This window comes from Glycine max, chromosome 19 (genome assembly GCF_000004515.6).
Source record: "Glycine max cultivar Williams 82 chromosome 19, Glycine_max_v4.0, whole genome shotgun sequence".
Classification (NCBI taxonomy): domain Eukaryota; kingdom Viridiplantae; phylum Streptophyta; class Magnoliopsida; order Fabales; family Fabaceae; genus Glycine; species Glycine max.
This window is the reverse complement of record NC_038255.2, coordinates 26,715,168-26,728,294: the sequence shown is the minus strand read 5'-3', so window position 1 is coordinate 26,728,294 and position 13,127 is coordinate 26,715,168. Positions and strand designations below refer to the sequence as shown.

General features: G+C 36.9%; 1 non-coding gene across 1 annotated transcript; it reads right to left on the bottom strand.

The window, feature by feature from the left end:
- Positions 1–8,861: 8,861 nt before the first annotated feature.
- Positions 8,862–8,968, bottom strand: LOC113000518 (small nucleolar RNA R71). The gene has a single exon (XR_003265851.1). It is a non-coding gene; the product is annotated as a small nucleolar RNA R71 (small nucleolar RNA).
- Between the last annotated feature and the right edge of the window lie 4,159 nt (positions 8,969–13,127).

Below are 13,127 nucleotides of genomic sequence, written 5' to 3'. Positions count from 1 at the left end.
TAGAAAATTTTGAGAAAACTCTTTTGAAAAAACAAAACTGTGCTATGTTTGTTTTTCGAAAAAAAAATTTCAATACTTCCCTTGTGAAGTCTTCTTGATTTTTTCTCTTGAATCTTGAATTCATCTTTTCTTGAATCTTGAAATCAAACTTCACTTGATTCTTGAATCTTCTTGATTTCTTGTTGTTGACTTAATCTTGAAATCATTCTTTGGGCTTTTTGTCATCAACTTTGTCGTTATCAAAACTACTTGAATCAACTTGATTCATCATCATGAAGCTTGCTTCTACAATCTCCCCCTTTTTGATGATGACAACCCTGAAATCAAGAAACACATACACATTCTTGTTCTTAGTCGATCACTCACTTAATTCTAGATATTCTCCCCCTTTGTTTTTGAGTTTAAGCTTTACTTGAAATTAAGTTATTTAATTATGTGAGTTCTTGATTTAATCCCTATTTTCTCTCCCCCTTTGGCATCAACAAAAAGCCAAAATGCATAACAAATATAAAACATGTTTAAATGACTAATCATACACAAGACATTGATTAAACAATTTAAACCAATCATGAAGCAAGAAACATGAATAACCCAAATTCAAATATAAACCACATAGTCTTATAACATAAATCATAGATGTTCAGTAATACTAAGCAAATAGTAAAAGAAATACTAAATGTTCAAATGTCATAATAATATAGCCAAATACACGGCTAGAAATCAAAGTACTAATAATATTAAACATAATAGAAATCTAAGATGATGGTCGTTGTGGTGGTGGTAGATCAAAGCATGTGTGGATGTGAGAGACATCTCCTTCGACCTTGGTGATCCTTGAATCCATCTCATCGAATCGCATGTCCACTTGTAACTCCAGAGCATTAAACCTTTCACCAACAAAGGTTTGAAGACCATCGAACCTGTCCAAAATCCTTTGAAGAAGAGAGGAATCTTCTCCAACTGGTAAGTGTCCTTCTTCATCAATGGGTTGTGCACCTTTTTTCACCCAAGAGCCATCATGCTCTTTACGATGACCAAAAGATGCAATCACAGTGGCACCAATTAAGAAGGATCTCTTGATTGGAACATAAGGTTTATAATCAAGAGGGATGTTAAAGTGTTGAAGGAAGAGAGTGACTAAGTGTGGATATGGCAATGGAGCATTTAATCGCAATGCCTTATGAATGCGATATCGGACTAAGTGTGCCCAATCAATTTGTCGGCCTGTATGAAAAGTCCACATGACAATAAGATCTTCCTCAGAAACCTGTGCAAGATTTGAAGATCTTGGAAGCAAAATACGCACAATGAGATAATGAAGGATGCGGCTTTCAAAAGTCAATGAATCGGCAAGAAGCCTTCTGGTCATATCCGCCTGGTTGGTGCAAACTAACCGGCGGGAATCATGCATAGAGAAGTCAAATTTCCAATCATCATTCAGTGTACCTTCAAATGGTACACCTTCACTAGATAATTGGGTCAAGTCATAGAATAGGGATTGGTCAATGACCATTTTTATCCCAAAAACTTCAGAAATCAAAGTGCCTTCTTGAATTTCTAGGTTAGGATAGAAGTCTTTAACTAATTCAGTATAAATAGGCAATTTTAAAGACATGAAAGGAATGAGATTGGAGTTTTCAAATGCCTGAATGCATTCAAAACTCTCATTGGAAAAGAAATCCATGTCAATGAATTTTGGATCAATAATTGAACGAGAATAGAAAAGATTTGTGTACTGTATCCGTTGTTCTTCTGTTGAGAACAATGAGGAAGAGGAAATGGAGGAAGGAATCTGTGTTTCCTGAGTCTCGGAATGTCGTTGGCTTCGACTCGAAGAGCCCTTTCGTTTCTTTGATGGTTTTGACATTAGAAGAGGTTATTTGAAATTTCAATCGGTTCAAATGAAAGAGAATGAAAAAAGATGAAGTTTGGGCTTTGTGGGGGAGTGATTTGGACAAGAAATGAGTGAGATATGGCAGAAGGAAGAATTGGGAACGAGGGTTTTTGAGAAAATAAGAAGTTGCAGTTTTCAGATTTTGAAATCTGAATATATAGGAGTAGGGACGCATTGTAATCAATTACAACATTTGGTAATCGATTACACCTTACTTAACTGCCTGTAATCGATTACACTACTATGGTAATCGATTACCAGAGAGCATTTTAGTCAAAACTAAATGCTGACTGACTTTTAAGGGAAAAGGGATTTGAATGAATATCAAAATATTTTCTTAAAGAAAATATATATTAAAAATACTTTATGAATGAATATTAATCAAGTAATTCACATATCATATTCAAAATCATGCATAATCATTTAAAGGAAACATATATATATATATATATATATATATATATATATATATATATTCAGTTATATCACAATAATCAACACAAGTATTGAAGAATAAAGATCATAGATATTATCAAAATATTTAAAGGGACTTCATGCTTTGAGAAATAAAATTAACTCAATCAAGAACATATAAACACATACTCACAATTTCAATCAATCAAGACAAACAAATAAAATTTTGTTAGTCATCATAATCAATATTAATTGAAAGGAAAATTTCAACCAAAATATTTTTAAAAAAAAAAAATGGTTTTGATGTTACCCTTTTCATGATTAAAGTATCTAGTTCTTCAAAGATGGGAGTCATATTTTTTACTTTTTGCTTAATCTTCTTGAGAGATGTTCTCATCACTTTCATAGTCCTTGGTTAGAAGGTTGATCTCCTTCTCGGAACCGTCGAATGAGTCATTGTCATCCCATGCAATGCACGCTTCTTGGTCCTTCTTTCATCATACCTTTTCTTATCGCTTTTCTCAGGCCATTCTTCATTTGAAGGACAATTTGCTTTGATGTGACCAAGTTGGTTGCATTTGTAGAATCTAAGAACTTGAGAATCTTCTTGAGATCTTCTTCCATTGTTGAAGTTCTGACTTCTCTCGATTCTTCTTTTCTTGACAAATTTTTGAAACTTCCTCACAGATAGTGAGAAGTCTTCTTCATCATCTGATTCTTTTCTTCATTTTCTTCTTGCATTGATAAGGAGGCTTTAAGTGCTATACTTCTTTTCTTTTTGTCAGTTTCTTCATTTTGATTAAGACGTTGGAGTTCCATTTCATGTTCCTGCAATTTTCCAAACAAAGTAGCGAGAGACATAGAGGAAAGATCTTTACTTTCAGAAATAGCAGTTACCTTGGGTTGCCATTCCCTACTTAAGCATCTTAAAACTTTATTAATTAGATCTTTATTAGGGAAGATTTTTCCTAAAGAGGAAAGATGGTTGACTATATGTGTGAATCTTTTTTGCATGCTATGGATGTTTTCATTAGGGTTCATCCTAAACAATTCATATTCATGTGTAAGGGTATTGACTCTAGATCTTTTCACATCAGTGGTGCCTTCATGTGTAAGTTGGAGAGTATCCCACATCTCCTTGGCATTTGTGCAATTTGACACTCTAAAATACTCATCTATTCCTAGGGCTGAAGTAATAATGTTTTTGGCTTTAAGATGATACTGGATTCTTCTTCTATCTTCTTCAGTCCACTTATCTCTAGGTTTTTGTGTTGTGGTGCTAGTGCTTACATCTACTACAGTGGGTATGTAAGGTCCTATTTCTATTGCTTCTCAAATGTTTAAATCTATGGCTTCAATGAAAATCTGCATACGGGTTTTCCAATAGTGGTAACCCTCACCATTGAAGATAGGTGGCCTATGGATGGAATTTCCTTTAGGAAACAAAGAATTTGAAGAGGCCATGAATCTTGAAGTGGTTAAACTTTCTACAAGATACTTGCTCTCATACCACTTGTTGGATCAAGTGGCCTCGGAATAATTAAGAAGGGGGGGTTGAATTAATTATTAATGAGACTTTACTAATTAAAAACTTATCCTTCATAATGTTACTAAATTCAATTAGGCTTTTACTATAATGTTAAGAAAGTAAAGAACAGAAAAAGAAACTTAACCAAAAGTAAAAGCGATAATTAAAATGCACGTCGGAAATTAAAGAGTGTAAGGAAGAAGAAGACAAACAGAAGAGTTTTATACTGGTTCGGCAATAACCCGTGCCTACATCCTGTCCCCAAGCGACCTGCGGTCCTTGAGATTTCTTTTCAACCTTGTAAAATCCTTTACAAGCAAAGATCCATAAGGGATATACCCTCCCTTGTTCTCTTTGAGCAACCAAGTGGTTGTACCTTCCACTTGAACTGATCCATAAGAGATGTACCCTCTCTTGTTCTCAGTTACAACAACCCAAGTAGATGTACCTTCTACTTGTACCATAAAGGATGTACCCTCCAATGTGTTAAGACAAAGTTCTCAGGCGGTTAATCCTTTGAAACTTTGTGAAGGGGAAAAAAAGATATCTCAGGCGGTTAGTCCTTTGAAATATTTTGTTTAAGGGAAAGGGAAGAATCAAAAGAATTCTCAGACTATGTCGTTTTGAATTCTTTGAAAAGGGAGAAGGGAGACACAAAAGAATTCAGGCGGTTAGTTCTTTGTTCTTTTGGAAAAGGGAGAAGACAGACACAAAAAGAATTCAGGCGGTTAGTCCTTGGCGAATTCTTTTTGGCAAAGGGAGAAGAGAGACACAAAAGAATTTAGGTGGTTAGTCCTTCGTTCTTTTGGAAAAGGGAGAAGAGAGACACAAAAAGAATTCAGGCGGTTAGTCCTTAGCGAATTCTTTTTGACAAAGGCAGAAGAGAATGAAAAGATATAACACACTTTTGTTTTCTGTGAAAGAACAAGGTTTGAAAAGCAGAAAACTTTAGAAAGCTTTTGGCAAAGGAAGAAGAAGAAGAAAGATATCAAAAGGTTATCAAAAAGTTGTGTGAAAAGGTTGTCAAAGTTATTGAAATGCAAGTCAAGTTCTTGCTTTTATAGACTCTTCATGTCTGGTCAAGAAAACCATTGGAAGAGTTATAACCTTTAGAAAAACCTGAAAACCATTGGAAGAGTTGCATCTTTTGATTTTTATTCAAAACTTGTCACTGATAATCGATTACGAAAACCATGTAATCGATTACACAAAGCTTTTTATGAAAGGATATGACTCTTCACAATTGATTTTGAATTTCAACGTTCAGATACATTGGTAATCGATTACCAATATCTTGTAATCGATTACACCATTTTGAAATCAATTGGAACGTTGCAAATTCAATTGAAAGCTTTTTGAAATCAAACTTTGCCACTGGTAATCGATTACAGGAAACTGGTAATCGATTACCAGAGAGTAAAAACTCTGTGAAGTGCTATTATTTTCTCCTATTTCTTAACCCTTTTTGCACCATTTTAAGTACTTATTAATCTTAATTGTCAAATTAATTAGGCAGTTTTATTATTTGGGCCCATTCAGCTAATTTAATGTTTTTAATCTAATTTCAGGAATTAATGAAGCATTGGGCTTGAATCCAGAATTGGGCTTGGACTTGAAGAGGGTAGATTATTTTATTCTACAAAATTTTATCTTATCTAGATATTATTTAGATTTGATCTCATCTAGATATTATTTCATCTAGATCTTATCTTATCTAGATGTGATTTTATTTTATTTATGGGCTTGGATTTAAAACAGATTTGTAAGCTTTGGGGCTGGAAAACTATATAACAACACCAAGGTTCTAGTTTAGGCTCTCTTTTCTCTCTCCTGTTTTGTTTTTAGTTTTAGTCCTCTTTGCTCTTTCCCCTTTTTTTCATTTTTGCAATTCCAGTTCTGACTTTTCGTTTTAGCAATAAAATTTCGTTCTTCAATCTATAATTTCGTTCTCTATTGATTAATGGAAGGCTAAGTCCCTAACATTGTTTTCTCTTGAGGATCAAGCACAGTTCTCTTTGAGGTTTTATTATTACTGTTAAAATTTTGTTCAGTTTTTCCTCTTCACTACTTACTCTGAATGTGTTGCTATTAATTCATGCATGCTTAGTGCTTGATTAATTGTCTCTACGCTTAATTTACGTTCATTCTTAATGATCATTTATGGGTAATTGGTGTATGTGTTGCTTAATCACATAATGAATGCCTTATGTTAAATTTTGCTTAGTAATTTAATTTAGGGTTGGATTAAGTGGTTGAACTGAGTAAGGATAAACTCTCATAACCTAGGATAAGAGACTTGCTTGTGAATCAAAGGGAAGCAACATGTTTTAATTCTGATATTTTCTAATTCACATCTATTCGCTGTTTAATTTACAAAAGCAAACAACCCTCCCATTGGTTACTATTTTCCTACTATCTGTCATGAACATTTGGTGTATCATTGCTCGTTGGGAAACGACCTAGGATCACTTCCTAGTTACTATATTTTAATGTTTATTTGATTCGGGTACGACCTCAATCAAATTTGGCGTTGTTGCCGGGGAGCAGTGTCCAAAGGTTCATAATAGCTAGTAATTCGTGTTTTATGCTTTCGTGTGTTGTGTTAGTGTTGTGTTCGTGTTGCGTTAAGTGTGTTTAGAGTCTTGTTATTTTGTTTAGTGTGGTGTTCTGTTTTAGTTTTTATGTTCAGCACTTCCCCTGTTTCAGTTTTGTGTTTTGCTGTGAATATTGATTTGCGACGGATTTAGCGACCACTTTTGTTGAAATGGAAAACAGGGTAATAGTGGAAATCCCTTTGCGACAGATTTTAGAGACCACCCTTGCTGAATTAATTGGGATATTTTGTTTTGGTAGCTATAGTTGTTATTTTTGGCTGAATTTTTTTGTGGTCACTTCTTTTGATCCATATTTTGTGGGAAAAATAGCTGGAGCCCTTAGTTTGGTCATATTTGAAAGTTCCAAAAAAGTAGCAAATTTAATTTTTGTCAAAACTTCAAACGGCCATAACTTTTGCTCCGATTATCAGAATCGCTATTATTATATATGTATTTGGGGTAAAAAAAAATCCCATGCCATGGCAGCCCACCATAGGCCGGCTGGCTGAGGTCTCCTTCTTCCAAAAATTGTGATTCTGTCAAAAGTTTTTTATTTTCCAAGTATTATTCTCTTATTTTTCTTAACTTATCATTTTTAGCTTCTATAGTTAGACTTTGAAATTTTTTGTGCTATCTTCTCATCATTTTATAAGGTTGCTCACAAAATTTCAAGTCATTTGGATATCATTTAATGGTAGCTGTAGTTCAAACTTACATTGTTACTTGCATAAGAAGGCTACTAGTTGTGCATGCTGAATATAGTGTATGACTAGAGGCAATCCATCTGACTTATAACCCTTTGATCTTGAGATAGATAGGACATTTCATAGATTAGTTAGACATCATTTAGTACCTTTTGAGCATCCTGAGCATTCTGTTATTGGTGATTTTGAGCATTATTGTTTTGAACATTCTGACAACATGGCACAACCTCCACCCCGTGAGAGGGCTCTAAGGGAAATGGCTGCACCTGATTTCACCTACGAAAGCTTGTGCATCCAATACCCTGATGAGGATGTCCCATATGTTCTTAAAACTAGACTGATCCATTTGCTTCCAAAGTTTCATGGCCTTGCAGGTGAAGACCCGCACAAACATCTGAAAGAATTCCATGTTAGTGCTTAGCACTACTGAGTTTAAAAAGGTTGGCTAAGATTTTGTTAAAACATAAGCACTTAGACAATGAAGGAAAGCTGGAGTTGCTGCACATGATGTCCAACGTTATGTCAAGGAATAAGATCGGGCTGCACAATGCACAAGGCAAGATAAAGGTTCAAGTGATGAATTGAAGTTGCAGGATCCACGATGTCGGATACAATGTCCTGACATCCTGCTCGAGAATACTGGAGTTGCTGTGCACTGCAAGATAAAAGTCAAGTGCAGAAGTGAAGCTGCAGGATCCACGATGTCGGACACGATGTCCTGACATCCGGCCCGATAATACTGGACATATAATTCTGTTATATCTTTAACAGATTATTGTGCAGTTAGCAAGAGATAAGAAGATCTATCTTTAGGAACGAATTAAAAGATCATTATAGTTCGAATTTCAAAGTAGAAGAGTTCGTTCAGGGATTAAAGATTAAAGATTAAAGATTCAAACTAAAAGAACAAAAGGTATCTTTTAGTTCTTTAACTGCAGATTTTCAGGTAAGAGATAGATCTCCTCCAGCATCAAGAACTTGCAGCCCAGAATCGTACACGGCTATATAATCATGGAGGCTGCACGAGTTCTGTACCAAGTCCGGGATTGAAAAGTTATTTTGTGAGTTTTAGGACTTGAGTGTTTTTGTGAGCCACCTTGATGGTATACTAACATCAAGTGTTGGACCTGAGTGTGTAGAGTTGATCTCTATTGTGTAGGGTTGATCCCATTTGTTCAGAGTTGATCTCTGGTGTGTCTTTGAATAAATTGTAAACACGGGAGTGTGAGTGAGAGGGAGTGAGCAGAGGTTCTCATATCTAAGATTGGGTCTTAGGTAGAGATCGCACGGGTAGTGGTTAGGTGAGAAGGTTGTAAACAGGGGTTGTTAGACCTTGAACTAACACTATTGAGAGTGGATTTCCTCCCTGGCTTGGTAGCCCCCAGATGTAGGTGAGGTTGCACCGAACTGGGTAAACAATTCTCTTGTGTTATTACTTGTTTAATCTGTTCATACGGACACACATAAACTGCATGTTCTGAAGCGTGATGTCGTGACATCCTGTACGACATCTGTCCCCTGGTATCAGAATTTCATTCCATATTGTCTGCTCCACCATGAAACCCCCAGATGTTCAGGAGGATCACATATTTCCGAAGGCCTTTCCTTATTCTTTAAAGGGAGTGGCAAAGGACTGGCTTTATTACCTTGCTCCACGGTCCATCAAGAGCTCGGATGACCTCAAGAGAGTATTCTTAGAAAAAATTTTCCCTGCTTCCAAGACCACGACCATTAGAAAAGATATTTCAGGCATTAGACAACTCAGTGGAGAGAGCTTATATGAATACTGGGAGAGATTTAAGAAACTATGTGCCAGTTGCCCTCACCACCAGATTTCTGAGCAGCTTCTCCTCCAATATTTTTATGAAGGACTCAGTAACATGGAGAGAAGTATGATAGATGCTGCCAGTGGTGGATCCCTTGGAGACATGACCCCTACTGAAGCCAGAAATTTAATTGAGAAGATGGCTTCCAACTCCCAGCAATTTAGTTCCAGAAGTGATGCTATTGTCATTAGAGGAGTGCATGAAGTAGCCACGAATTCATCTTCATCAACTGAGACTAAGAAACTTGAAGGTAAACTAGATGCCTTGGTTAACCTGGTAACCCAACTGGCCTTGAATCAAAAATCTGCACCTGTCACTAGACTCTGTGGTTTATGCTCCTCTACCGACCACCACACAGACCTTTGCCCTTCTGTGCAACAATCTGAAGCAATTGAACAGCCTAAAGCTTATGCTGCAAACATCTACAATAGACCTCCTCAACCTCAGCAGCAAAATCATCCATAATAGAACAATTATGACCTCTCCAGCAACAGGTACAATCCCTGGTGCAGGAATCATCCCAACCTTAGATGGTCAAATCCTTCACAGCAGCAACAACAACAACAACAACCTTATTTTCAGGATGCTGCTGGCCCAAGCAGACCATACGTTCCTCCACCAATGCAACAACAACAACACCAACAGCCCCAGAAACAACAAATAGTTGAGGCTCCTCCGCAACCTTCCCTAGAAGAACTTGTGAGGCAAATGACTATGCAAAACATGCAATTTCAACAAGAGACTAGAGCCTCCATTCAGAGATTAACTAATCAGATGGGACAATTGGCTACACAGTTAAATCAACAACAGTCACAGAATTCTGACAGATTGCCTTCTCAATCTGTCCAAAATCCCAAAAATGTGTGTCATTTCATTGAGGTCGGGAAGGCAATGTCAAGGACCTCAACCAGTAGCACCTTCCTCGTCCGCAAATGAACTTGCCCAACCTCACTCTACTCTAGAAAAAGATGATGACAAAAATTTAAAGAGTAAGTTACCTAAAAATTTCTATGCAGGTGAATCTTCCACTGATAATTCTAATTTACAGAAGCAACATATCCCTCTTCCATTCCCTCCAAGAGCAATTTCTAACAAAAAAATGGAAGAGGTAGAGAAGGAGATCTTGGAAACATTTAGAAAAGTAGAGGTAAACATACCTCTGCTGGATGCAATAAAGCAAATTCCAAGATATGCTAAATTCTTGAAGGAGTTGTGCACTAATAAGCAGAAGCTTAAAGGAAGCGAAAGAATTAGTATGGGCAGAAATGTCTCCGCATTGATTGGTAAATTTGTTCCCCAAATCCCTAAAAAATGTAAAGATCCAGGTACATTCAGCATACCTTGTATTATAGGGAACAATAAGTTTGACAATGCCATGCAAGATTTAGGAGCTTCTGTTAGTGTGATGCCTCTGTCTATTTTTAATTCTCTATCTCTTGGTCCCTTGCAGTCAACTGATGTGGTAATTCATTTAGCTAATAGAAGTGTTGCCTATCCTGTTGGTTTCATAGAGGATGTCCTAGTTAGAGTTGGTGAACTGATTTTCCCTGTTGATTTTTATATTTTGAATATGGAGGAGGGATTTTCTAAAGGATCAGTTCCCATTATTCTAGGCAGACCTTTTATGAAAACTGCTAGAACTAAGATTGATGTATATGCAGGCACACTATCTATGGAGTTTGGTGATATAACTGTTCATTTTAATATTCTTGATGTTATGAAACACCCATCTGAAGATCTTTATGTATTTCGTGTTGAAATAATTGACCATATTGTTGATGAATACGTGACTGATCTTCATTCTAATCTGCATGCCTGCCACTCTTCATGCATTGAATCTGAATTTGTACTTGATCATATGTCTGAATTTGATGCTGAGAGTGAATCTGAAATTGATATTGATTACATGTCTGGTGATGTTTTACCTCTTGAGATTGATTTTATAGAGTCAGATAAAACTAACCATGTTTCAGGAAGTACATATACCTCTGACTTTCTTTATGAGGTACAGGCTGAGAAACCATCTCTTTCTACCACTATCCAGCCACCCACACCAGAATTGAAGCCTCTGCCATTAAATTTAAAATATGCTTATTTGGATGATAGCAAAAGTTTTCCAGTAATTATATCTACCTCCCTTGCTGATGAGCAAGAGGAGAAGCTGTTATCAGTTCTTAAGAAGCATAAGAAGGCTATAGGCTGGACCCTGGCAGACATTCCTGGTATTAGCCCACCCACATGTATGCATCGAATAAATTTAGAGGATGGGGCTAAACTAGTAAGATAGCCACAAAGAAGACTCAACTCGGTGATTCTTGATGTAGTGAAGATGGAGGTAACCAAGCTTTTGCAAGCTGGAATCATTTATTCTATCTCCGAGAGCCAATGGGTGAGTCCCGTCCAGGTAGTCCCGAAGAAAACCGGCCTCACCATGATAAAAAATGAGAAGGAGGAGTTGATTCCTACTAGGGTGCAGAACAGTTGGAGAGTCTGCATCGACTATAGGAGGCTAAACCAGGTTACCAAAAAGGACCATTTTCCACTGCCATTCATTGACCAGATGCTTGAATGCCTGGCAGGTAAATCTCACTACTGTTTCCTTGATGATTTTTCTGGTTATATGCAAATCACTATTGCTCCTGAGGATCAGGAAAAGACCACATTCACCTGCCCCTTTGGCACTTTTGCCTATAGGAGGATGCCTTTCGGCCTGTGCAATGCCCCTGGTACCTTTTAGCGGTGCATGATTAGTATTTTTAGTGATTTTTTAGAAAATTGCATAGAGGTGTTTATGGATGATTTCACTGTATATGGATCCTCGTTTGATATTTGTTTGGATAGTCTGGAAAAGGTTTTGAATAGATGCACTAAAACTAACCTTGTTCTAAATTTTGAAAAATGTCATTTTATGGTTGAGCAAGGTATAGTTTTAGGCCACATTATTTCCAATAAGGGCATTGAAGTAGATCCTGCAAAAATTTCTATTATTTCACAATTGCCTTACCCCTCTTGCGTGCGAGAGGTGCGATCTTTTCTGGGTCATGTAGGATTCTACAGGCGCTTTATAAGAGATTTTAGCAAAGTAGCCCTTCCACTACCCAACTTGTTGCAAAAGGAGGTGGAGTTTGACTTTAATGATAAATGCAAAGAGGCTTTTGATTGCCTCAAAAGAGCACTGACTACCACCCCCATCATCCAGGCACCCGACTGGACAGTCCCTTTTGAGCTTATGTGTGATGCATCCAATTATGCATTGGGGGCTATCCTTGCTCAGAAAATTGATAAATTGCCTAGGGTGATATATTATGCATTTGGGACTTTAGATGTTGCCCAAGCGAATTATACTACTACTGAGAAAGAGCTACTAGCCATAGTTTTTGCTCTTGAAAAATTTCGTTCTTATTTGCTTGGTACTCACATTATTGTTTATACTGACCATGCAGCTTTAAAGTACTTATTGAAGAAGGCTGATTCAAAGCCTAGGTTGATCCAATGGATGCTCTGGCTCTAAGAATTTGACTTGGAGATCCATGATAGGAGTGGAGCACAAAATTTGGTTGCTGATCATTTGAGTCGGATCGAACATGTGTCTGATGAGGACTCACCCATTCGGGATGATTTCCCGGATGATCATTTATATATATTGTATAGTATTTTTGATTCTCTTTCTACTCCCTGGTTTGCTAACATTGTCAATTATTTAGTTGCTTCTGTTTTTCCTCCCTTAGCATCTATGGCTCAAAAAGATAAAATTAAAAGTGATGCTAAGCATTTTATTTGGGATGACCCCTACTTGGGGAAATTGTGCAGTGATCAGGTCATTAGACGATGCATTCCAGATCATGAGACTGACTCAGTTCTGTAGTTCTGTCATTCTTCCGCACCAGGAGGTCATATGGGTGTTCAAAGGACAACTCGCAAAGTGCTTGACTATGGCTTTTATTGGCCCACCATCTTTAAAGTTGCGTGGAAGATTTGTAGCACTTGTGAGCAGTGTCAGAGAGCAGGAAGTGCACTTACATGGCGACAACAAATGCCACAAAAACCTATGCTATTTTGTGAGGTGTTTGATGTCTGGGGTATAGATTTCATGGGCCCTTTTCCTGTATCTTTTGGTTATGTTTACATTCTCCTTGTAGTTGATTATGTTTCAAAATGGGTCGAAGC